Source organism: Ovis aries, chromosome 8, assembly GCF_016772045.2.
Source record: "Ovis aries strain OAR_USU_Benz2616 breed Rambouillet chromosome 8, ARS-UI_Ramb_v3.0, whole genome shotgun sequence".
NCBI lineage: Eukaryota > Metazoa > Chordata > Mammalia > Artiodactyla > Bovidae > Ovis > Ovis aries.
This window is the reverse complement of record NC_056061.1, coordinates 28,777,112-28,799,552: the sequence shown is the minus strand read 5'-3', so window position 1 is coordinate 28,799,552 and position 22,441 is coordinate 28,777,112. Positions and strand designations below refer to the sequence as shown.

The 22,441-nt window shown below is 45.8% G+C and overlaps 1 long non-coding RNA gene and 1 other non-coding gene across 3 annotated transcripts; both read left to right on the top strand.

Moving 5' to 3' along the window:
- Positions 1 to 297: 297 nt before the first annotated feature.
- On the top strand, positions 298 to 7,362 carry LOC132660236 (uncharacterized). 2 transcript variants are annotated; one of them, XR_009601615.1, is made up of 3 exons: positions 298 to 882; positions 1,222 to 1,370; positions 4,799 to 7,362. It is a non-coding gene; the product is annotated as an uncharacterized LOC132660236 (long non-coding RNA). The 2 variants fall into 2 exon arrangements; XR_009601614.1 differs by lacking the exon at positions 4,799 to 7,362 and having other exon boundaries at positions 1,222 to 4,433.
- Positions 7,363 to 17,866: 10,504 nt separating this feature from the next.
- TRNAV-GAC (transfer RNA valine (anticodon GAC)) lies at positions 17,867 to 17,938 on the top strand. The gene has a single exon. It is a non-coding gene; the product is annotated as a tRNA-Val (tRNA).
- The last annotated feature ends 4,503 nt before the right edge of the window (positions 17,939 to 22,441 follow it).

Sequence of the window (22,441 nt, the reverse complement as noted above, 5' to 3'; positions counted from 1 at the left end):
TGAGAAATCCCTGGTTCCCCACAGCCTTATAATTTTCAAGTTTTAAAAATAAACTTGCAAGTCTGTTTTTCCCTTTCCCTCTAAGCTTCTTTAAGTCTGTACCAAGGCAAAGAGGGCCTGGCAAGAGTGAGGAGTGGAAGATGGGAGAGGCTCAGGAGGCAGACTACGGGTGGCCTGGCGATGGCCAAGGAGGGAGAAGAGCTCGGTCCGGTGCCAGCCTGCCTGGCCCGATGCCAGCCTGCCTGGCCCGACTGACCACAGGCCCCGCCCCTCACGCCACCAGCTCGCACCGCCCCGCTCAGGCCAGCGGCCTGACCTCACAGCTGTGCTCCCTCACCTCCCAGGATTCCAGAGGGGAGCTGTCACCCGAAGGAATCAAGTCTGGTCTCTTTGGCACCAAACCACACACCTAGACCTATTCATAGCAAGATTGCACAACCGGCTGGAGAACAGCCCAGCCCGGCGTGGGGCGAGCAGGGCTGCTCCTCAGCGGGGTCCTGACCCCCTTGTGCCCCTGGGCAAGGCTTCCAGCTCTCGGGGCAGCGCTGTCCCCAGAAGGGATGGGTGGGGCTGGAGGGATGCCTCAAAGATCTGACCGCCTCCCGTGTTGGGGGGAACTTGTTCCTCCAAAGGAAAAGCTCTGATACTCTCCTGTGGGCAGGTGCTGCATGTTGGCACCTGGGGTGGGGAGGGGTGGCCCTGCTTAGTGAACGCAGAAACCAGGAGGCAGGATTTTACAGAAGAGGAGACAGTCACTTTACCACAGAGCCTTTGTTGTCTCTGCAGGGACCTGGTATCTGAGAGTCGGGGAGGAGCACAACTTTGGAATGGGGCAGACGTTGATCAGAGCCAGTCTGCCGTTCACTAGCTCCATGACGATAGGTGAGTCCCTTAATGTCTCTGGGCCTCTGTTTTCTCATCTGTGAAATGGAAACAAGTCTGCCTGTATCTGGGGTCGGGATGACCTGAGAAGGCTCCCAGGAAGTACTGCAATGTGCCTCCAGCAAGTCAGCAGCAAGCCCTGTCTCAGAAGTCCTCTCTCCTTATACACACGCCATTGGCCCACACCCCATGGGGTGATGGCTTCTTATGATATAAAAACATAAAACACGATTTGACATATTAACGAACCCCATCGGTATAATTAGACTGCATAGTAATTAAACATAAAAGGTAACCGACTTGTAAGAATTTTCTGCTCTCATCTTTGATGTTCTTCAGGATCTGTTGGCAAAGAGCCATGCTTGTGGTCCATGTCCTCCGTGCCGTGTACCATAGAATCATCACCATCGTCACAGAGAACGCAAATGTCATGGCAAGACTGGCTCGGAAGACTTGTTTCTAGCCCAGGATCAGCCCCTGAATGTTGGGTGAGTCATTTCCCTTCCTCTGGGCACCAGTTTCCCCATTTGCGCCATCCACTTCATGAACCCTTCAGACTTTATAAGTCATCACGGCCAACCTGGAAATTGAGCACACGCTTTACAAACCACAAAGCAGGGATCAGAAGTACAGACACTGTTTCGAGTCAGGAAACTGGCAAATGTTCATACGTTCATTTTCCAGAAGGGAAACTGAGGCAAAGTCCAAAGCAGCCTAAAGGTTCATGGTTTCTGGTTGGAACCATCCCTTAGTCTGTCTCCAAAGCCACACATTTAAGGCAGTAAGACCCTGGGGAGACAGAGTACAGAGTGCATCCTAAGGAGATGGGGGAAAAGATGGAGAAAGCGAAAAGGATGGATGAGGAAATGGGACTGGAGTTGAAGGAGGTGGAAGGGGAGAGAGTGTCTTGTTCTGTGGTGTCCACCTCAGAGGGGTTGGTGTGCCCTCCACAGAGGTCAGCCCCATAACCTGTCTGGTGTTACGTGAGTCTCTCCAGTTTCTGTTCTAAAGAAGTGAAATGATACAAGGGCCCACAGCGCCCCGGCTGGAAGGTCTCTCAGACACAGACAGGAGGCCAGAGTGATCACTGCTACTTTGAAGGGTACAGGAAATGGCAGCAGGCTGGAACACAGCCCTGGAATAAAGGGAAACTGTCCCCTGGGGTGTTTGTGTGTGTGTGTGTGTGTGTGTGTGTGTGTGTGTGTGTGTGTGTGTGTGTGTATGAGAGAGAGAGGAGACCCTCTGATATTGCTGTCTCCAGGATGGGCCAAGATGGAATTTCCTCAACAGACCACTTCCTGTCAGCTGGCCTTGTTGTGGCTCTGGTGGGTGTTTGGAGAATTAAAGGGTATCTAACCGGATAGTGTGAAGCTTTTAATTGCTGTGTTTGTGTCTCGATGAGTGGAAAGTTTCAGGCCTCCCCACCCCCACCCCTTGGCTATACCCCTGGCTAGCTCCAGCCTTGGAGCGGAGCTGCCACTTGGGCTTTAGAAAAGAAAGGGCCTGGGGCGAGGGGGCGGGGGGAGGGTGGCGTGGATAGGCACCTGGATTTGCCTGTGTAAGTGCTTTGCCTTAGGTAAGGTACTTAAACTCCAGTACCTTCATCTTCTCGTTTGCAAAATAGAGATGATAATGATAACCATACCTCAGCTTATTATCCTGAGGATTAAAGGAGAACAGGCATGGAGACCACTTAGAATAGATCGGGCACATGGTAAGTCCCTGCTACACTTGGTTATGTCTATTAGTACACTGGAATTGCTCAATAAATCATAGATCATAAATTCTGTAATTAGGTTGCTAAAATGTAGCCACTATACCATGTCCAAAGACAAAAGAAATGTGCTCCTTGTATCAAGTGTATCAGAAGGCATGAGGGAGCTTACTAAAAATTCAGAGTCCTTGGATCCACTCCAGAAGTACTGGATCAGAATCCAAAGAGGCTAAAAATCTGGCTTTTCAAGCATTTTTCCATTTCCAAACATTTCCAAGCATTTTCAAACATTCCATTATTCTGAAGTATACTAAAGTTTGAAAATTCCCAGGTATAAGAGGTAAGAATGCTCATCCACTTGGGGCATCCTCTGTAGTAGGCAAAATAATGGCTCCCAAAGATGTTGTAAAGAAATGTCTTAAAGAGATGGGAATAATGACCACCATACCTGCCTCCTGAGAAACCCGTATGCAGGTCAAGAAGCAAAGTTAGAACTGGACATGGAACAACGGACTGGTTCAAAATTAGGAACAGAGTACATTGAGGCTGTATATTGTCACGTGCTTATTTAACTTATACACAGAGTACATCATGTGAAATGCCAGGCTGGATGAAGCACAAGCTGGAATCAAGATTGCTGGGAGAAATATCAATAACCTCGGACATGGAGATGATACCACCCTGATGGCAGAAAATGAAGAGGAACTAAAGAACCTCTTGATGAAGGTGAAAGGAGAGTGAAGAAGCTGGCTTAAAACTCAACATTCAGAAAACTAAGATCATGGCATCTGGTCCCATCGCTATATGGCAAATAGATGAGGAAAAAGATGGAAACAGTGTGAGACTTTATTTTCTTGGGCTCCAAAGTCACTGCAGATGGTGACTGCAGCCATGAAATTAAAAGACGCTTGCTCCTTGGAAGGAAAGCTATGACAAATCTGGACAGCATATTAAAAAGCAGAGACATCATTTTGCCAACAAAGGTTCATCTAGTCAAAGCTATGGTTTTTCCAGTGGTCATGTATGGATGTGAGAGTTGGACCATAAAGAAGCCTGAGAGCCAAAGAACTGATGCTTTTGAACTGTGGTGTTGGAGAAAACTCTTGAGAGTCCCTTGGACAGCCAAGAGATCAAACCAGTCAATCCTAAAGGAAATCAAGCCTGAATATCCATTGGAAGGACTGATGCTGAAGTTGAAGCTCCAATACTTGGTCACCTGGTTTGAAGAGCCAACTCACTGGAAAAGATTTGGATGCTAGGAAAGATTGAGGGCAGGAGGAGAAGAGGGCGGCAGAGGATGAGATAGTTGGATGGCATCACCAGCCCAAGGGATGTGAGTTTAAGCAAATTCCGGGAGACACTGAAGGACAGGGAAGCCTGGCAAGCTGCAGTCCGTGGGCTTGCAAAGAGTTGGATGTGGCTGAGTGACTGAACAGCGACAATGAACGACGTCTGTGTCCCGGTGCCTGGAAACTGTGACTGTCGTAGACTGTATGGCAAGGGGGAATTCAGGTTGCTAATGAACAAATTTCAGAATGAGAAGATTATCTGCCCAGTGTAATCACAAGTGTTCTTACATGGAGTAGATGGAGATAGTAGAGTTGGAACCAGAGAGACAGTGTTCTGAGGAAGACTCCTCTGGCTTTGAAAATGGAGGAAGGGCCACCAGTCAAGGAATGAGGGCAGCCTCCAGAAGCTGAAAAAGGCAAGAGAACAGATTCTCATCTAGCACCTCCAGAAGGAATGCAGCCCTGCTTGACTTCAGCCCATGAAACCCAACCTGGGCTTCTAACCTCCAGAATGATCAAGATAATAAAATGATGTTGTTTTAAGCCACTAAGCTTGTGGTGACTTGTCACAGCAGCAACAGGAAGCAAATATGTCCTCTTCGACCAGGACTCACATCACTGGATCTGGAAGACCCAAGAGGTCCAGCCGTGGTCTAGGGTGGGCACCCGTGGCTGACGGGAGCGGCAGGGGACGGGGATAGGCTGTCAGGTTCACAGGCTGTCTTCGTGGCTTGGCTGACCCGCTCTGTTATTTGTACCTTGTTCATTTCCACTGTGGTGCTCAGGACAGCTGTTGAGCGGGACGTTTATACAGGATGGGGGCTCAGAGTGCCTGTAAATTGGAAAAAAATAAAAAAAATATATATATATATATAATATACATATATATATATATATATATATATATCTCCAGAGACCCAAAGGACCTCAACCAAGAGGGCCTGAAGGACATGAACGTGCACGATTGGTTCTCAGATCCTGCGGAAATGAAAAGGAGCATGGCGGAGCCTCCCCTGATTCTCTCGAGCGGGACAAAGGGAGGTTCTCACACCCACACCCTCACTGAGATGGGGCACTGCCTGGCTTCCTTCCCTCCCCAGGCTCTTCCTGCAGTGGGCAAGCCTTCGCTAGGCCTTCCTCCTTCTCTTGCCCTCCTACCCTCCACTGTGCCGTTCTCAGTCCCCCTGCTCTCCAAGCTGCTGAGACCTACTGAGTGACAGGCACTGTGCTGACCGTCTGACACAGGCCACCTCTTCTTCCTGATTTCATTATAAAAATGTAAAAACGTACAGAAAACTTGAAAAAGTGATTACCCACATGCCTGTCACTTAGATTCAGCAATGCCTAGCAGATGCCACATTTGCTTTATATGCTTATCTATCAGGTGTGTGCATGTGTGTGCATACGTGTGTTTCTTTTTACCAAATCTTCTGAATATTCAGCCGTCACAACTCTTCCCTAAATGCCTCAGCATGCATCTTTCAACCCCATCATTTCCTGGCAAAATACAAATTATCAGCTCTGCTTTACCCCTGAGGAATTTGAATGTAAGTATTTGAGATTCAGAGAAATGAAGTGACTTATCCAGAATCACACAAATGGTCAGTGATGGAATGGGGACTTGATCCAGGTTCACCTCCTGTCTTCTGTGTGAATGGTTCTAGAGCTCAGAATTCTGGTCATCCCAGAAAAGCATGCCTCTGACTTGGGATTTCTTTCCGTGAGAAAACTCAAATCATTTCAGAGTAACAAATTTTCATCTTAACAGTATCCTCTTAAGGTGAAAGCCACCACTTGCCAAGAGGTGAGGTAAATTCTAAGATGGCAGATTGCAGGAAAAGAGGTTCAGGGTGCAGGCCCCAGAGGCCGAGTCTCCTGCCACTGAATGCAGGTTCCAGCATGGGGCAACCCCATGGCGTCCTGAGTGACCTCCCATGTCAGATCCCTTAGAGCAGGAGGCTGGTGAACCATCCTGATTTTATGGTGGAAACACAAAAGCATAAAGGGGACCTGTTCACACAAGAATTTAGTTCTCAAATAATGACGAAAGGCCTAATAGTGGGCCTCCAAGTCTGGGCTGTTAACTACCTGAACCAAAATAACCTGGAAAACTTGTTCAGAATGAGACCCCAGGTTTACTCTAGCTCCAGGGAATCATATCAGCTGGGGGCGGGATCCTGGCCTCTTAATACCTTCTCCAGGCCACTGCTACCAATTTGAGGAAGAGAACCCATGGCCTGACCCCTTGCTGTGTACTACACAGCCTGGTACTACAGTGCACTCTGCCACTGGACTCCCTGCTAAACTGCTCTGCTTTCTCAATGATCCTTTTGTAAAAAATCTCAGTGGTTTAGTTTTTAATTTTTAATAATCTGTCTTATCTACAGTAAAATCCACTCTTTTGTGTACACAGTTCTGTGGGTTTTAACAAGTGCTTTGAGTCCTGTAGCCACCATCATAATCAAGATACAGAATAGTTCCATTGCCCCAGCAGGAACTCCTCTGTGCTCCCTGCACCCTTCTAGTCCAACCCTTCCTGAGCACTTACCCCTGGTGCCCACTGGTCTGGTCCCATCTCTGTAGTTCTGCCTCCCCCAGAATGTCACTTGCATGGAATCATATGATACCCAGCCTTTGGAGTCTGGCCTCTCTCACTTGGCATAAAGTATTTATGATGGGTAACAGTATTTCACACCTTTGGTTGCTTATATGAATGTACCAGAGTCATTTATCCTTTTCCCAACTGAAAGACACTTGGGTCATTTCTGGGTTTTGGTGATAAACCCAGTTATCTTAATTAACTGACTGTTTTCCATGGGAGAGGGAAAATCTGATATAATGGCCATGTGGTAAGAGGGGATAGGTGGTAAGTTAAAGACAGTGGCTCAATCAGGGTTCACCTTTTTAAGAGACTAAGTTCAGCCAGGGAGGACTTAAAGTTTGTCATTATAATAAACCTCTGGTCCTCCCAAATCATAGAAATAACAGCTTCTGACGAAATGCCTCAGAGCCTATTTCTCACAAATATTGGGGGTTGGGGGGAGGTCCTCCAAGGTCATCTTCCTTCTTCCCTACAGTTTACAGTGCTTTTGCCCTGCTGGATCTATTTGATCTTCCAACAGGCCCACGAGGAAGAAAGGCAGGTATTTTTCACTTGTATTATTTTGAAGATAAGGTTGTGGGAGCTCAAGGAAGCTGGTATTTGTCCAGAGTCAACAAAGGCCCTCGGTTGGGGAGAAAACCTGGTTCTTCAGATTCTCCACTCAGTGTTTCCCGGCTTGAGTTTTACCACCTCTACAGATGGACAGCGTGAGAGTGGCCTTTATCTCTTTCATCTGCACGTAGGAGAATCAAGTGTTGCTCAGATCAAGTGATAGGGTGGGCAGAAAGACAACAGAACAGGTTGGAATCACGTCTCTTTGCTGGCCTCAATGTTCTCATCCATAAGATGGGTGCAATAATTCCTACCCCCCCCCCCCCCCCCCCCCGCCACTGTGTCTGCAAAGATGAGAGAGCCCGGAGGAGCTAATAATCCTAGTGGGTAAGGCATACAAGGGCTTTCCTGATGGCTCAGTGGAAAAGAATCCGCCTGCAATGCAGGAGACACAGGTTTGATCCCTGGGTCAGGAAGATCCCCTGGAGGAGGGCATGGCAACCCACTCCAGTGTCCTTGCCTGTGAATCCCATGGACAGAGGAGCCTGGTGGGCTACCATCTAATCCATAGGGTCACAAAGGGTCGTACATGACTGAAGTGACTGAGCACAGCACAAAGGCACACGAGGCACCCCCCAAATAGTAGTACTTGTTAATTATTTGGTTTCGTACGAGGAGCCATAGAAGGTGCACACCACTAGCTCTGCAGTGGGTGCCCTCTGCTCTCAACCCTGCACGGAAATCCCGAGGCCTCATTTTCCTCTGGCAGTGACGGAGGAAACCAAGGGGTTAAGGAGGAGTCTGGAAGCTGGCACAGCTGGGGCCCATTAGCTCCTAATGAGGGCCCAGCCCGGGAAGGAGGCCTTGCAGCTGTGAGGAGGGGCGCCCAGGGTGTCTCCTCAGAGGAAATTTTGTTTTTCTTCATTCTGAACTTGGTTTTACGCTCCAGAGGGGGAGTTCTTCGTGTCTGAACTTGGTGTTTGAGCCCTGATGCTGGTGATTTTTGCGGTAAATGGCTCGCTGCTCCTTGTGGGGCAATATTGCTACTGATGTTGGGCCAGGGTGGTTAGGAAAGGGGATCTTCCAAATGGGGACTCAGTGGTCTGGCCACATGGAGCTGCCTTCTCCACAAGCATGGCTGGGGGTGGAGACACTTAACCCACATGGTGGGGTTTGAGGTAAAGCGGCCTTTCTCCTCCTCCACTCCCCTCCCTGCCCAGTTTCTCCGCATTACCGTTATTATTACTATTATTATTATTGCCCCCAGCGTTGCCTGCTTTCTGGCCTGAGGCTCCACCCGGAGAGGGGGCTGAGTTAGGAACAACTAGGCCGGAGCAGGCTCCTCGGAGCAGAAAAGGGGAGACCAGGGTGCCGACAGGTCCCTGTTGAATGAAGAGTGTCCTCTGGCTGCCAGTCTGTCTGCCACGGCCCAGGCCCCCTGACCAGCCCCGTAGTGGAGAAGCGGGGGAAGCAGCGGACAGGCCTGGAGGCCTGGGCACGCTCCCCCTCTCAGGGAGACTTCCGTGGCTGCCTGTGCCCCGTCTTCCCTCGGCCCCCCGTCCCCTCCTCCGTGCAGCACTGGTCACACGGCTGTAATCGTGCCCGCGTCTTGTCATCACTCGTGTGGCTGGCTGTGCCCCTGCTGCACGGCCACATGCGGCTGTGGGAGCTGCTTCAAACATGCTCATGGAGTGACTGAAGGTGTTGAAGAGAAGCAGGACCTCTGAAGGCATCTGCAAGAGTGAGCTGAAGGGGTCTGTGTCCCCCAAATACCTGCTCGGCATTTTGTCCTGCTGGAAAAGCCCTCACCGAGGAGTGCCAGGTAAGAGCCTGCACTCCTGCCCTTGCAGTTTGATTTCCTTTGAGTTTCTCCTTCCTTTTTCTTCCAACCATTCTGCAGAAGCAGAGAGTACTGGCTTAGTGTGAGGCACTTGTGACTTTTGTCTTCACAGCCACTGTTGGCACTGGAGGTCTGCTTCCCTGTGGGTCACCCAGACATGCAGACACCATCCAAATAAGCACATTCCCTGCACTCACTTCACTGGTTTTTGACTGTAGCTTCACACCCTGCCTCTTTGATGCTGAGGTCCGAGGGCTCCATGCCAACACACAGCAAATTCAGTCCCAGATGTTGCAGAAGGGAGGCTGTAAAGGAAGGAAAGCTGTCAAGCCAGGTGCCGCCATAGTGGGGGAGGGGAGGAGATACAACAGAGCTTCCATCCAGGGTCTCATCAGCAGATGGACGGCCGACAAGGGCACGGCATGAGAAGAGCTGGGATGGGATGAAGGACAGAGGAGGTGACCAGAAGGCGAAGCCAGTGACCCTCTGGACATGCCCTGGTTCTCACGGCCCACCCCTCTTGTTCACCTGGAATGGGGTGGTTAGTTGTCCCCTGCCCGCCCCCTCAGCAGGCCACCCTCTCTCCCTCCAGGCAGGGCTGGACAGGAAGATGCTCAGGAGCCAGTCTAACTGAGCCAGTAACACATTCAGTTGACTCGCGCTTTTATTTTCAAGCATTCATTTGTTGATGTTTTTCCTCATCCTTATTGCCCAAGAGGATTGATTATGCATGAAACTGTGATGTGTATTCTATGATCTGCCTAGAGAATTACCTCAGTGTTGGCCAGAGCTTAGTATTCTTAGCCACATGGGGCTCGGAGAGGCAGTCAGTGGGACCCAGAATTCCTGGGCGTCCTGCAGGCAGGCGGTCAGCACAGTGCAAAGGCAGGTCCAGGGCAGCCCACCCCCAAGCTGGAGTCTCCCTCTCCCTGAAGTCGGCTTCCCTCACTGGCTTTGTGCCCATGGGCCTCCATGGGCTCCTCAGACCCCTCTCCCCTCAGTCCCTCCTCAGACCCCACTGCCCTGGCCTTGGAGGTCACTGTGGCGGGACCAGCCTCACAGCTCAGGCCAGAGAGAGGAATCCTGGGCCCTAGCTATTTTCAGAGCTAAAATTGAAGCCCATGGTTTATTTGCTCAGCACTTAATTAGACTCCAGCCCAGTGCAGGGCCGCCTCCTTCCCGCCCACAAGCAAAGGCCTGACCGGTGGATTTGGGAGCTGACGCCATGTCACAGGCAGGAGGTTGGGGCCTGGAGTATTTTTACAAACTCAAGGCTTCGGAAAACAAACCACTTGGCCCCCAGCCAGTTAGCCTAAGTCGGTTGGGAGAGGGAGGGAGCAGGAAAGCGTTATATCATCCTTCCTTCTTTGAACTGCATCGTAAATCTGCCAGACAGGAAACAGGGATCTGGAGAGAAGGGGAGAAGGGGGGCAACCAGTGAGGCTGGGCCCAGGTTACCAGCACCCTGGGAGCCTGGCTCAGGGTGGGGGTGGGGGCCCTGCAGTAGGGGGAGGGGATGGGCTGGATGGGGTGGGGGTGGGGAGGGCAGGTGAGAGGGCACATGGGTCATGTTGAAAGCTTTCTGGGTCAGGTTGGGATTGGGATGAGTGTAGGTGCCTGAGGGTGATTTCTGGGATCTACTTTTTGTAGATAAGAGGTTTTAGAGCTGGAAGTGATTTTAGAGACCTCTTTAATGAGGATGTTGAGGGCAACAAAGGAAAAATAAATTACCTAAAGCCACACAGTTAATGAGACTGGAAGTGGGGACAGGGGTCTTCTGACTCCTAAGATGGCTATCCTCCAGGCCCCTTCACAGTGCTGTTCCTTGCTTTCGTGGGGACACAATCAGGTAAAGGTAAGGCTCAAATGACTCGAGAATGCGTTTGGGTGAAATGACATGTTAATTCACAATAAGAGCTAAATAACTGATGTTTAATACTTTACTGGGGAGAGAGTTTGATGGGAGGTCCCTGAGCTCCATGGTAGAGCACTTCTGACCACCAGGTTGGGGAGGCATCATCTTGTTACTGACAGGGTTCTTGGCCTTCCTAGTCAATAGAAGTTGATAAGAGGCCAGAAAGGAAATTCAGGCAGGGCTTTACTAGGGCTGCTGCTGCGGTGGAGGGGAGTGAAGTCAAGTAACACATTACCTTCCTTGCTTCCTGACAGGGCAGGGGAGCGGATGTGCTGGTACCTTATGGTGTGAGAGTAGGGCTGTGTCCAGGAATCAGGCCAGAGGTATAACTTGGGTGGTTTGCCTACCCATTTGGTGGTGGTGTGTGCATGGGGTATGCTCAGTACGCTGCTTTAGCTCCCAGCTTTTCAAAGTGGCGGTTGGGTTCTTGGTCTTTGTGTGTCTTGTGTCCATAATTTGCCCCAAATGCACACGCACACAGCTCTTTCTAGTCCCATATAGTTTGTTGCTTGAGGAAACATTTGTCCAAGTGCAAGTACTAGGTCAAAGGGCTCCGGGTCCCAGCCTGTCTCAATCTGTTTGTGATCAATCTAAGGCCATCTTAGCCTTGGTGTCTCTGGAAGGCATCAGTTCAGTTCAGTTCAGTCACTCAGTAGTGTCCGACTCTTTGCAACCCCATGAATCACAGCACGCCAGGCCTCCCTGTCCATCACCAACACCTGGAGTTCACTCAGACTCACGTCCATCGAGTCAGTGATGCCATCCAGCCATCTCATCTTGGGTCGTCCCCTTTTCCTCCTGCCCCCTATCCCTCCCAGCATCAGAGTCTTTTCCAATGAGTCAACTCTTCACATGAGGTGGCGAAGTACTAGAGCTTCAGCTTTAGCACCATTCCTTCCAAAGAAATCCCAGGGTTGATCTCCTTCAGAATGGACTGGTTGGATCTCCTTGCAGTCCAAGGGACTCTCAAGAGTCTTCTCCAACACCACAGTTCAAAAGCATCAATTCTTTGGCGTTCAGCCTTCTTCACAGTCCAACTCTCACATCCATGCATGACCATTGGAAAAACCATAGCCGTGACTAGACGGACCTTAGTCGGCAAAGTAATGTCTCTACTTTTGAATATACTATCTAGATTGGTCATAACTTTTCTTCCAAGGAGTAAGTAAGTGTCTTTTAATTTCATGGCTGCAGTCATCATCTGCAGTGATTTTGGAGCCCAAAAAAATAAGTTTGACACTGTTTCTACTGTTTCCCATCTATTTCCCATGAAGTGATGGGACCAGATGCCATGATCTTCATTTTCTGAATGTTGAGCTTTAAGCCAACTTTTTCACTCTCCTCTTTCACTTTCATCAAGAGGCTTTCTAGTTCCTCTTCACTTTCTGCCATAAGGGTGGTGTCATCTGCATGTCTGAGGTTATTGATATTTCTCCCAGCAATCTTGATTCCAGCTTGTGCTTCTTCCAGCCCAGCGTTTCTCATGATGTACTCTGCATATAAGTTTAATAAGCAGGGTGACAATATACAGCCTTGACATACTCCTTTTCCTATTTGGAACCAGTCTGTTGTTCATGTCCAGTTCTAACTGTTGCTTCCTGACCAGCATACAGATTTCTCAAGAGGTAGGTCAGGTGGTCTGGTATTCCCATCTCTCTCAGAATTTTCCACAGTTTATTGTGATCCACACAGTCAAAGGCTTTGGCATAGTCAATAAAGCAGAAATAGATGTTTTTCTGGAACTCTCTTGCTTTTTCCATGATCCAGCAGATGTTGGCAATTTGATCTCTGGTTCCTCTGCCTTTTCTAAAACCAGCTTGAACATCAGGGAGTTTGTGGTTCACGTATTGCTGAAGCCTGGCTTGGAGAATTTTGAGCATTACTTTACTAGCATGTGAGATGAGTGCAATTGTGTGGTAGTTTGAGCATTCTTTGGCATTGCCTTTCTTTGGGATTGGAATGAAAACTGACCTTTTCCAGTCCTGTGGCCACTGCTGAGTTTTCCAAATTTGCTGGCATATTGAGGGCAGCACTTTCACAGCATCATCTTTCAGGATTTGAAACAGCTCAACTGGAATTCCATCACCTCCACTAGCTTTGTTTGTAGTGATGCCTTCTAAGGCCCACTTGACTTCACATTCCAAGATGTCTAGCTCTAGATTAGTGATCACATCATCGTGATTATCTTGGTCGTGAAGATCTTTTTTGTACAGTTCTTCTGTGTATTCCTGCCACCTCTTCTTAATATCTTCTGCTTCTGTTAGGTCCAGACCATTTCTGTCCTTTATTGAGCCCATCTTTGCATGAAATGTTCCCTTGGTATCTCTAATTTTCTTGAAGAGATCTGTAGTCTTTCCCATTCTGTTGTTTTCCTCTATTTCTTTGCATTGATCGCTGAAGAAGGCATTCTTATCTCTTCTTGCTATTCTTTGGAACTCTGCATTCCGATGCTTGTATCTTTCCCTTTCGCCTCTCTTCTTTTCATAGCTATTTGTAAGGCCTCCCCAGACAAGAGAAGACTCTACACATGGACATCACCAGATGGTCAACACCGAAATCAGACTGATTATATTCTTTGCAGCCAAAGATGGAGAAGCTCTATATACAGTTAGCAAAAACAAGACCGGGAGCTGACTGTGGCTCAGATCATGAACTCCTTATTGCCAAATTCAGACTGAAATTGAAGAAAGTAGGGAAAACCGCTAGACCATTCAGGTATGACCTAAATCAAATCCCTTGTGATTATACAGTACAAATGAGAAATAGATTTAAGGGCCTATTTCTGATAGATGGAGTGCCTGATGAACTATGGAATGAGGTTCATGACATTGTACAGGAGACAGGGATCAAGACCATCCCCATGGAAAAGAAATGCAAAAAAGCAAAATGGCTATCTGGAAGGCATAGGTGAGAGGAAGCTGAGATCTGTGATGTCTCTAAAAAGATCTAGATACCAGCCTTGGAAGCACCATTGCTGTTGGATTAAACTTATGCTCAGCCATGAAGTCACAGAAACTCCTATGTTTTCCAACTCTCCCTTCCCCTCCCACAGCACTCCTGAGGCCACTTCTTCTTCTTTTTTTAATTATCTATTTATTTGGCTGCACTGAGTCTTAGCTGTGGCATGCGTGATCTTCAGTCTTTGTTGTGGCTGGCATGTACGATTTTTTAGTTGTGGATGTGAACTCTTCCTGGCAGTATGTGGGATCTAGTTCCCTGATCAGGGGTCAATCCGGGTCCCCTGTGTTGGGAATGCCAGTGGACCACCAGGGAAGTCCTCTGAGGCTGCCTCTTAAATGAGGAATCCAGTAGATGAGAATAGTACAAGCCCTCCCTACACACTACAGGATCCTAAATTAAGTTAAATAATGGCCATAGCCAACATTTATTTACTTATTTTGCCAAGTGCTTCACTAGCATTACCTCATGTCATCTGGATAACTATTATCATCATCCCCCATTTCACAGTGAGGATATTGAAGCTCAGAGAGGTTAAACAATTTGTCCAAAGTAGTCCAGGTAGGACCAAGACGTGACCCAAGGGAGACTTATTCTACTGCCTATGTTTCAACTACTCCAGACTGCTTCTGCTGGTGGAAACAAAATTTCCTGGAGTATGGATGGGGTTAAATAGTTCTACCCAAGAGCAAGAATAAGACACACACACTGTTTACTACTTTGGCTAGCGGATACTGAAGGGTGAGGAGTGTTGGCCCTGGAGAGTGCTTGGCTGAAGAGTGGAAGTTGGACCACAGTGAGCGTGTTCCGTGTTCTGTGCCTGGTGTTTGGTGTACATTTCTGCTCTTCTGGGCAGATAGCCTAAAGATCTTCTTCACTTCTCTTTGGTACCTTGAGCCATCAATACCATATCACTTTTGTTTCATTCTTATATCTGTCTCACAACTCATTTCCATGACCTAGACCTGCAGTTATTTGGTGTCTGCTGAATGCAAAGGAAGCTGGTTCTTAATACCCAGTGACAGTCAATTTAGGCTCTTAGTTGTTTCCTCTTCACCTCCTGTTACTTGCTTCTCTGCTACTTACATTTTGCCACCTCCACCAGGAAGCACACGGGTGGAAGGAAAGCACGCTCATTGTTAGTCTTTTGTTGCCAACTAACTTTGTTAGTGGTTCCCACTAGAAAAGACTAGTGGGGAAGTGGTTAGGCATGTCAGTCACCCTTTTGCCTGTGCATTCCCTGTAATTCGATAGCCTGCTACTGCTGCTAAGTCACTTCAGTCGTGTCTGACTCTGTGCGACCCCATAGACGGCAGCCCACCAGGCTCCCCCACCCCTGGGATTCTCCAGGCAAGAACACTGGCGTGGGTTGCCATTTCCTTCTCCGGTGCGTGAAAGTGAAAAGTGAAAGTGAAGTTGCTCAGTCTTGTCCAACTCTTCGCAACCCCATGGACTGCAGCCCACCAGGCTCCTCCATCCTTGGGATTTTCCAGGCAAGAGTGCTGGAGTAGGATGCCATTGCCTTCTCCGAATTCGATAGCCTAGGTACTGTCTAAACTTTTTTCTTAGTTGGGCCTTGGCTGTGTTTGTGGAATTATCTGTCATCTTTCACCCATGACCCACCCTTGAGCAAATTCTGTAATTGAGGAATATGGACAGCACTAGAATTTCACTGTCTCTCATTTAATAAATAACTGCATGTAAGGTCCTAGGACACTTCCTAACTCAGAGTAAACATTCAGTAATTGTTGATTATTATTATTGACATTATAACATATTGTTTGAAAAATAATACTCAATATCCAAGGCGTCAATTACTTTTGTTATCCTGAGTTTTTTTTTTTTTTTTTTTTTTAATAGCAACTGAGATTGAGTTTTAAAGCAAAGGTTCCTAAGGGCAGGAACCAAGGTTGGTAAAATAGAGCAGTACTAGTTACAGATTCCTTAGGGGGAGACTTCTGCTTCCAGACATTACAGACTTACACTGGGTTGGCCAAAAGGTTCATTCAAGTTTTTCCGTAACATCTTATAGAAAAACCTGAATGGCTTGTTTGGCCAGCCCAATAGCAGACCAGTCCTCCATGTGAGAATAAGAAAAACCTAGATTAAAAAAAAAGGCAACTCAGAATTATCTGTTTGGAAGCACTGGAGAGCAACTAAGACAAGGTCAAAGGTGGTAGAGGAAAATAAAAATCAAAGCAGTGAGTAGCTTAATATACAGCTGATTTCTCCATAAAGTATTTGCAATTTTGAATAAGTACAGAGATGCTGAGCAGGGTTGTCGGCAATTTCACAGGCCTAAGGAAACAAACATTGGGATTTAAATCTTTCCAAAAGGAGGTGTTCTAGTAAATGCCCCACTCTTTCAGCTGGAAACCTTGAAGGTCTATCAGTTCAGTTCAGTCGATCAGCCGTGTCTGACTCTTTGTGACCCCATGAATCGCAGCACGCCAGGCCTCCCTGTCCGTCACCAACTCCCGGAGTTCACTCAGACTCACATCCATCAAGTCAGTGATGCCATCCAGCCATCTCATCCTCTGTTGTCCCCTTCTCCTGGTAGTAAAGCTAGCCTGAAAACAGACTAGTACTCACAGAGACTGAAATTCAGATCTGAATCAATTCAATCAGATTTAGTTAAGGATGTATTCTCCTAGCTATCTGCTTGCCAGAAACAAGTAGATCCTCTTTGGAGGAAGCTAACACCATCCAGAGCCTTGAATTATCATTACAATTTTTCATGCACTGTATATACATTTAAAAAATAGGCATGCCAGAAGATAGAACCAAATAACTGAAAACTAAGAGAAAAAGGATATAATTCAAACATATATGCTGAATCTCTTTTAAAAGTAGTCAAATAAAAATTCTAGGACTGAAATTAAAAACTCAATGGAAGAATTTAAAAACAGACTACACACAAATATTCATAAATTTGAATATAAGCCAGAAGAAAATATACAGATGTCACTATAATAACAAGATAAAACATTTATAAAAAGAGCCTATGATATATATGAAAGCTAGTGTAAACTTTGTTAATTAGAGTCCTGGAAGGAAAGGAGAGAGACAATGTAGCATAAATGATTTGAAGAGAAAATAATCTGAGGATTTAAAAACTGACCAGAAAAGCGTGAAGTCATAGATTCTAAAAGTACTATAAGCCTTAAGCAGGCAAGTACAAAGAAAGTAATCATTAGGCACATTATAGTAAAATAGTGAAAACAACCAAAGAAAAAGCTATAGAAGTGGCCTATGTTAACAAAATAAACAGCAACAACAAAGCTATACTTTGCTTAGAGTAACAATTGGTGGTGTTCAACTGCCCAGTTGTATCCAACTCTTTGAGGCCCCATGGACTGCAGCATGCCAGGCCTCCCTGTCCTTTTCCATCTCCAGGAGCTTGTTCAAACTCATGTCTGTTGAGTCGGTGATGGCATCCGACCATCTCATCCTCTGTCATCCCCTTCTCCTCCCACCTTCCATCTTTTCCAGCATCAGGGTCTTTTCTAATGAGTCAGTTCTTTGCATCAGGTGGCCAAAGTATTAGAGTTTCAGCTTCACCATCAGTCCTTCCAATGAATATTCAGGCTTGATTTCCTTCAGGATTGACTGGTTGGATCTCCTTGTAGTCCAAAGGACTCTCAAGAAAGAGTCTTCTCCAACACCACAGTTCAAAAGCATCAATTCTTTGGCACTCAGCCTTCTTTATGGTCCAGCTCTCACGTCTATGCATGACTATTGGAAAAACTGTAGCTTTGACTACATGGACCTTTTTTGGCAAAGTGATATCTCTTCTTTTTAATACGCTGTCTAGGTTTGTCGTAGCTTTTCTTCCAAGGAGCAAGCATCTTTTAATGCCATGACTGCAGTGATTTTTGAGCCTAAGAAAATAAAGATACAATAAGGAAATTTTCTAAAGAAAATATAGAGACACAGTTTTCAACCAAAACTTTGAGAGTAAAAATAATACAATGACATCTTTAAAAGAAAGTTAAAAGAAAATAACTGCTAACCCAGAATTCTATGTCCAGGTATTATTCAAAAGTGAAATAAATCATTTCCACCCAAACAAAAAACTGAGATGATTTATAGCTAGCTAACAGACACCACGGCTTCCCTGGTAGCTTAGATGGTAAAGTGTCTGCCTGACATGCGGGAGACCTGGGTTCAATCCCCAGGTCGGGAAGATCCCCTGGAGAAGGAAATGGCAATCCACTCCAGTACTCTTGCCTGGAAAATTCCATGGATGGAGGATCCTGGTAGGCTACAGTTCATGGGACCACAGAGTTGGACACGACTGAGCGACTTCACTGAACAGACACCAAAGGAAAAAACTAAACAGTTTTTCAGGTAGAAAGAAAAGAATCCCAGAAAGAATCAAGAAGATACAAAAAGGAATATTCCATTGTATATGTACACACACACACACACCCCACATCATATTTACCCATTCATCTGTCAATGGATATTTAGATTGCTTCCATGTCTTAGGGGCTTTCCTGATAGCTCAGCTGGTAAAGGATCTGCCTGTAGTGCAGGAGACCCGGTTCATTTCCTGGGTCGGGAAGATCCGCTGTGAGAAGGGATAGGCTACCCACTCCAGTATTCTTGGGTTTCGCTGGTGGCTCAGCTGGTAAAGAATCTGCCAGCAATGTGGGAGACCTGGGTTTGATCTCTGGGTTAGGAAGACCCCCTGGAGAAGGGAACGGCTACCCACTCCAGTATTCTGGCCTGGAGAGTTCCATGGACTGTATAGTCCATGGGGTGCCAAAGAGTGGGGCATGACTGTGTGACTTTCACTTTCACTTTCCATGTCTTTGCTGTTGCATATAGTGCTGTAATGAACATTGGGGTGCATGTATATTTTTGAATTAGAATTTTCAAATTAGAGATTTTTCTGGGTATATGCCCAGAAGTAGAATTGCTGGGTCATATGGTAACTCTATTTTTATTATTTTAAGAGACCTCCAAAACTGTTTTATATAATGATCTCACCAATTTACATTCCCACCAATGATGTAAGAGGGTTCCCTTTCTCCCCATCATCTTCATCACTTATTATAATATTTGTAGACATTTTAATATGGTAAGTCCCCTATATATGAAAGCGTTTCATTCCCAGAGTGCATTCATTAGTCCAATTTGTTAGTTAACCTAGGTACCCACATAGCACAGCTGGCTATATAGTACTATATTGTAATAGGTTTATAATACATTTTACACAAATACTACATAAAAATCAACACAAAAAAATTAAGAAAACATTTCAATCTTACAGTATAGAACCTTGGAAAGTACAATAGTACGGTATAACAGCTGGCACTTCTTAGCAGTACCATCTACATCACTGCTGCTTTTATTCTTGCTTCCAGACATCCTGATATTGAAATAAAGATACTGTACTACTGAATTATATACAGTACTGTACGGCAAAGTACCCAAAAGCATGACCACTTGTAGAGTATGTAGGCATGTGACAATGTGTGCCAGACGTGAGCTAACTTACGTGACTGGACATGTAAACACATGTTCTCATCTTTGAAAGTTCGCAGCTTGAAGTTTTGTATGTGGAGCACTCACTGTGATGGCCATTCTTACTGTTGGGTGATGATATCTCATGGGGGTTTTGGTTTGCATTTCTCTAACTGAAATTAGTGATGTTGATCATCTTTTCATATGCCTGTTGGACATTGGTATCTTTTCTTTGGAGAAATGTCTGTATCAGTTCAGTTCAGTCACTCAGTTGTGTCCGACTCTTTGCGACCCCATGAATCGTAGCACGCAAGGCCTCCCTGTCCATCACCAACTCCCGGAGTTCACCCAAACTCACATCCATTGAGTCGGTGATGCCATCCAGCCATCTCATCCTCAGTCGTCCCCTTCTCCTCCTGTCCCCTATCCCTCCCAGCATCAGAGTCTTTTCCAATGAGCCAACTCTTCGCATGAGGTGGCCAAAGTATTGGAGTTTCAGCTTTAGCATCAGTCCTTCCAATGAACACTCAGGACTGATCTCCTTCAGAATAGACTGGTTGGATCTCCTTGCAGTCCAAGGGACTCTCAAGAGTCTTCTCCAACACCACAGTTCAAAAGCATCAATTCTTCGGCACTCAGCTTTCTTCACAGTCCAACTCTCATATCCATACATGACCACAGGAAAAACCATAGCCTTGACTAGATGGACCTTTGTTGGCAAAGTAATGTCTCTGCTTTTGAATATGCTATCTGGGTTGGTCATAACTTTCCTTCCAAGGAGTAAGCGTTTTTTAATTTCATGGCTACAGTCACCATCTGCAGTGATTTTGGAGCACAAAAAAATAAAGTCTGACACTGTTTCCACTGTTTCCCCATCCATCTGCCATGAAGTGATGGGACCAGATGCCATGATCTTCGTTTTCTGAATGTTGCGCTTTAAGCCAACTTTTTCACTCTCCTCTTTCACTTTCATCAAGAGGCTTTTGAGTTCCTCTTCACTTTCTGCCATAAGGGTGGTATCATCTGCATATCTGAGGTTATTGATATTTCTCCCGGCAATCTTGATTCCAGCTTGTGCTTCTTCCAGCCCAGCATTTCTCATGATGTACTCTGCATATAACTTAAATAAGCAGGGTGACAATATACAGCCTTGACGTACTCCTTTTCCTATTTGGAACCAGTCTGTATAGATCTGCCCATTTTTTTTTGTTGTTTATTTAGATCTTCCCTGGTGGCTCAGATGATAAAGAATCTGCCTGCAATGCAGAAGACCTGGGTTTGGTCCCTGGGTTGGGGAGATCCCCTGGAGAAGGGAATGGCAACCAACTCCAGTATTCCTGCCTGGAGAATTCCATGGACAGAGTAGTCTGATGGGTTACTGTCCATGGGATCAAAGAGTCAGACACAACTGAGTGACTAATACACACACATTTTTTGATTGGGTTATTTGGTTTTTTGGTATTGAGCTTTTTGAGCTGTTTATATATTTTGGCCTCCAGTGCTTTGGGCACTTGATGCAAAAAGCATACTCATTAGAAAAGACCCTGATTCTGGGAAAGATTGAAAGCAGGAGGAAAAAGGGGCGTCAGAGAGTGAGATGGTTGGGTGGCATCACTAACTCAATGGACGTGAATCTGAGCAAACTCCAGGAGATGGTGAAGGACAGGGAAGCCTGGCATGCTGCAGTCCATGGGGTCGCAAAGAGTGAGACACAACTTAGCAACTGACAATATATTTTTGAAATTAATCCTTTGTCAGTTGCATTGTTTGCAATTATTTTCTCCCATTGCATAGGTTGTCTTTTTGTTTTGTTTATGGTCTCCTTTGCTGTACAAAAGCTTTTAAGTTTAATTACGAACCATTTATTTGTATTTGTTTCCATTACTCTAGGAGATGGATCCAAAAAAATATTGCCCTGATTTATGACAAAGAGTGTCCTGTCTGTTTTCCTCAAAGAGTTTTACAGTATCCAGTCTTACATTTAGGTGTTTAATCCATTTTGAATTTATTTTTGCATATAGTGTTAGAGAATGTTCTAATTTCATTCTTTTACATATAGCTGTCCAGTTTTCACAGCAACATTAAGTGATACACTTCTAAATAACCTTTGGATAAAGAGAAAGTATGTTAGCTAAATTATAGTATAATATGTATTATATGTAATCAAAGCATGTACATAATCAAACCATAAGGGATTCCACTGAAGCTATGCTTGAGGGTTGGGGTGGCAATTTCTAATATGAAAAGCATAAAGAAGAAAGGCTGAAAATCAGTTACATAGGAATCTATCTCAAAAATTTAGGGACGAAAAACTGAGCAAACTGAACCCAAGAATGTAGAAGAATATAATAAAGATAAAGGTAAAATATTACTAAAGTAGTAAACAAATGTACAGTGAGAGAACCAACAAAGCCAAAAGCTGGTTCTACAAAAAGATCAGTGATATTCATAAACCTCTGGCAAGAATAATTAAGAAAAAAGAGAGTAAACAATATATTAGTATGAGGGATTAAAAGCAACACTCAGCACAGATCACACAGATGTATAAAAGAATCTCAAGACGTGATAAATGTTTCTGCCAATAAATTAGAAAATATAAAATGGATAAATCCCTTGAAAGATACTGCACTAAAGCGGAAACCACGAAAAACAGAAATCTGAGTTCAGTTCAGTTCTGTTCAGTTCAGTTGCTCAGTCATGTCCAACTCTTTGCGACCCCATGGACTGCAGCACGCCAGGCCTCCCTGTCCATCACCAACTCCTGCAGTTTACTCAAACTCATGTCCATTGAGTTGGTGATGCCATCCAACCATCTCACCCTCTGTCATCCCCTGCTCCTCCTGCCTTCAGTCTTTCCCAGAATCAGGGTCTTTTCAAATAGTCAGCTCTTCGCATCAGTGGCCAAAGTATTGGTTTCAGCTTCACCATCAGTCCTTCCAATGAATATTCAGGACTGATTTCCTTTAGGCTGGACTGGTTGGATCTGCTTGCAGTCCAAGGAACTCTCAAGAAAGATCTTCTTCAACACCACAGTTCAAAAGCATCAATTCTTTGGCACTCAGCTTTTTTATAGTCCAACTCTCATATCCATACATGACCACTGGAAAAACCATAGCCTTGACTAGATGGACCTTTGTTGGCAAAGTAATGTCTCTGCTTTTGAATGTGCTATCTAGGTTGGTCATAACTTTCCTTCTAAGGAATAAGTGTCTTTTTA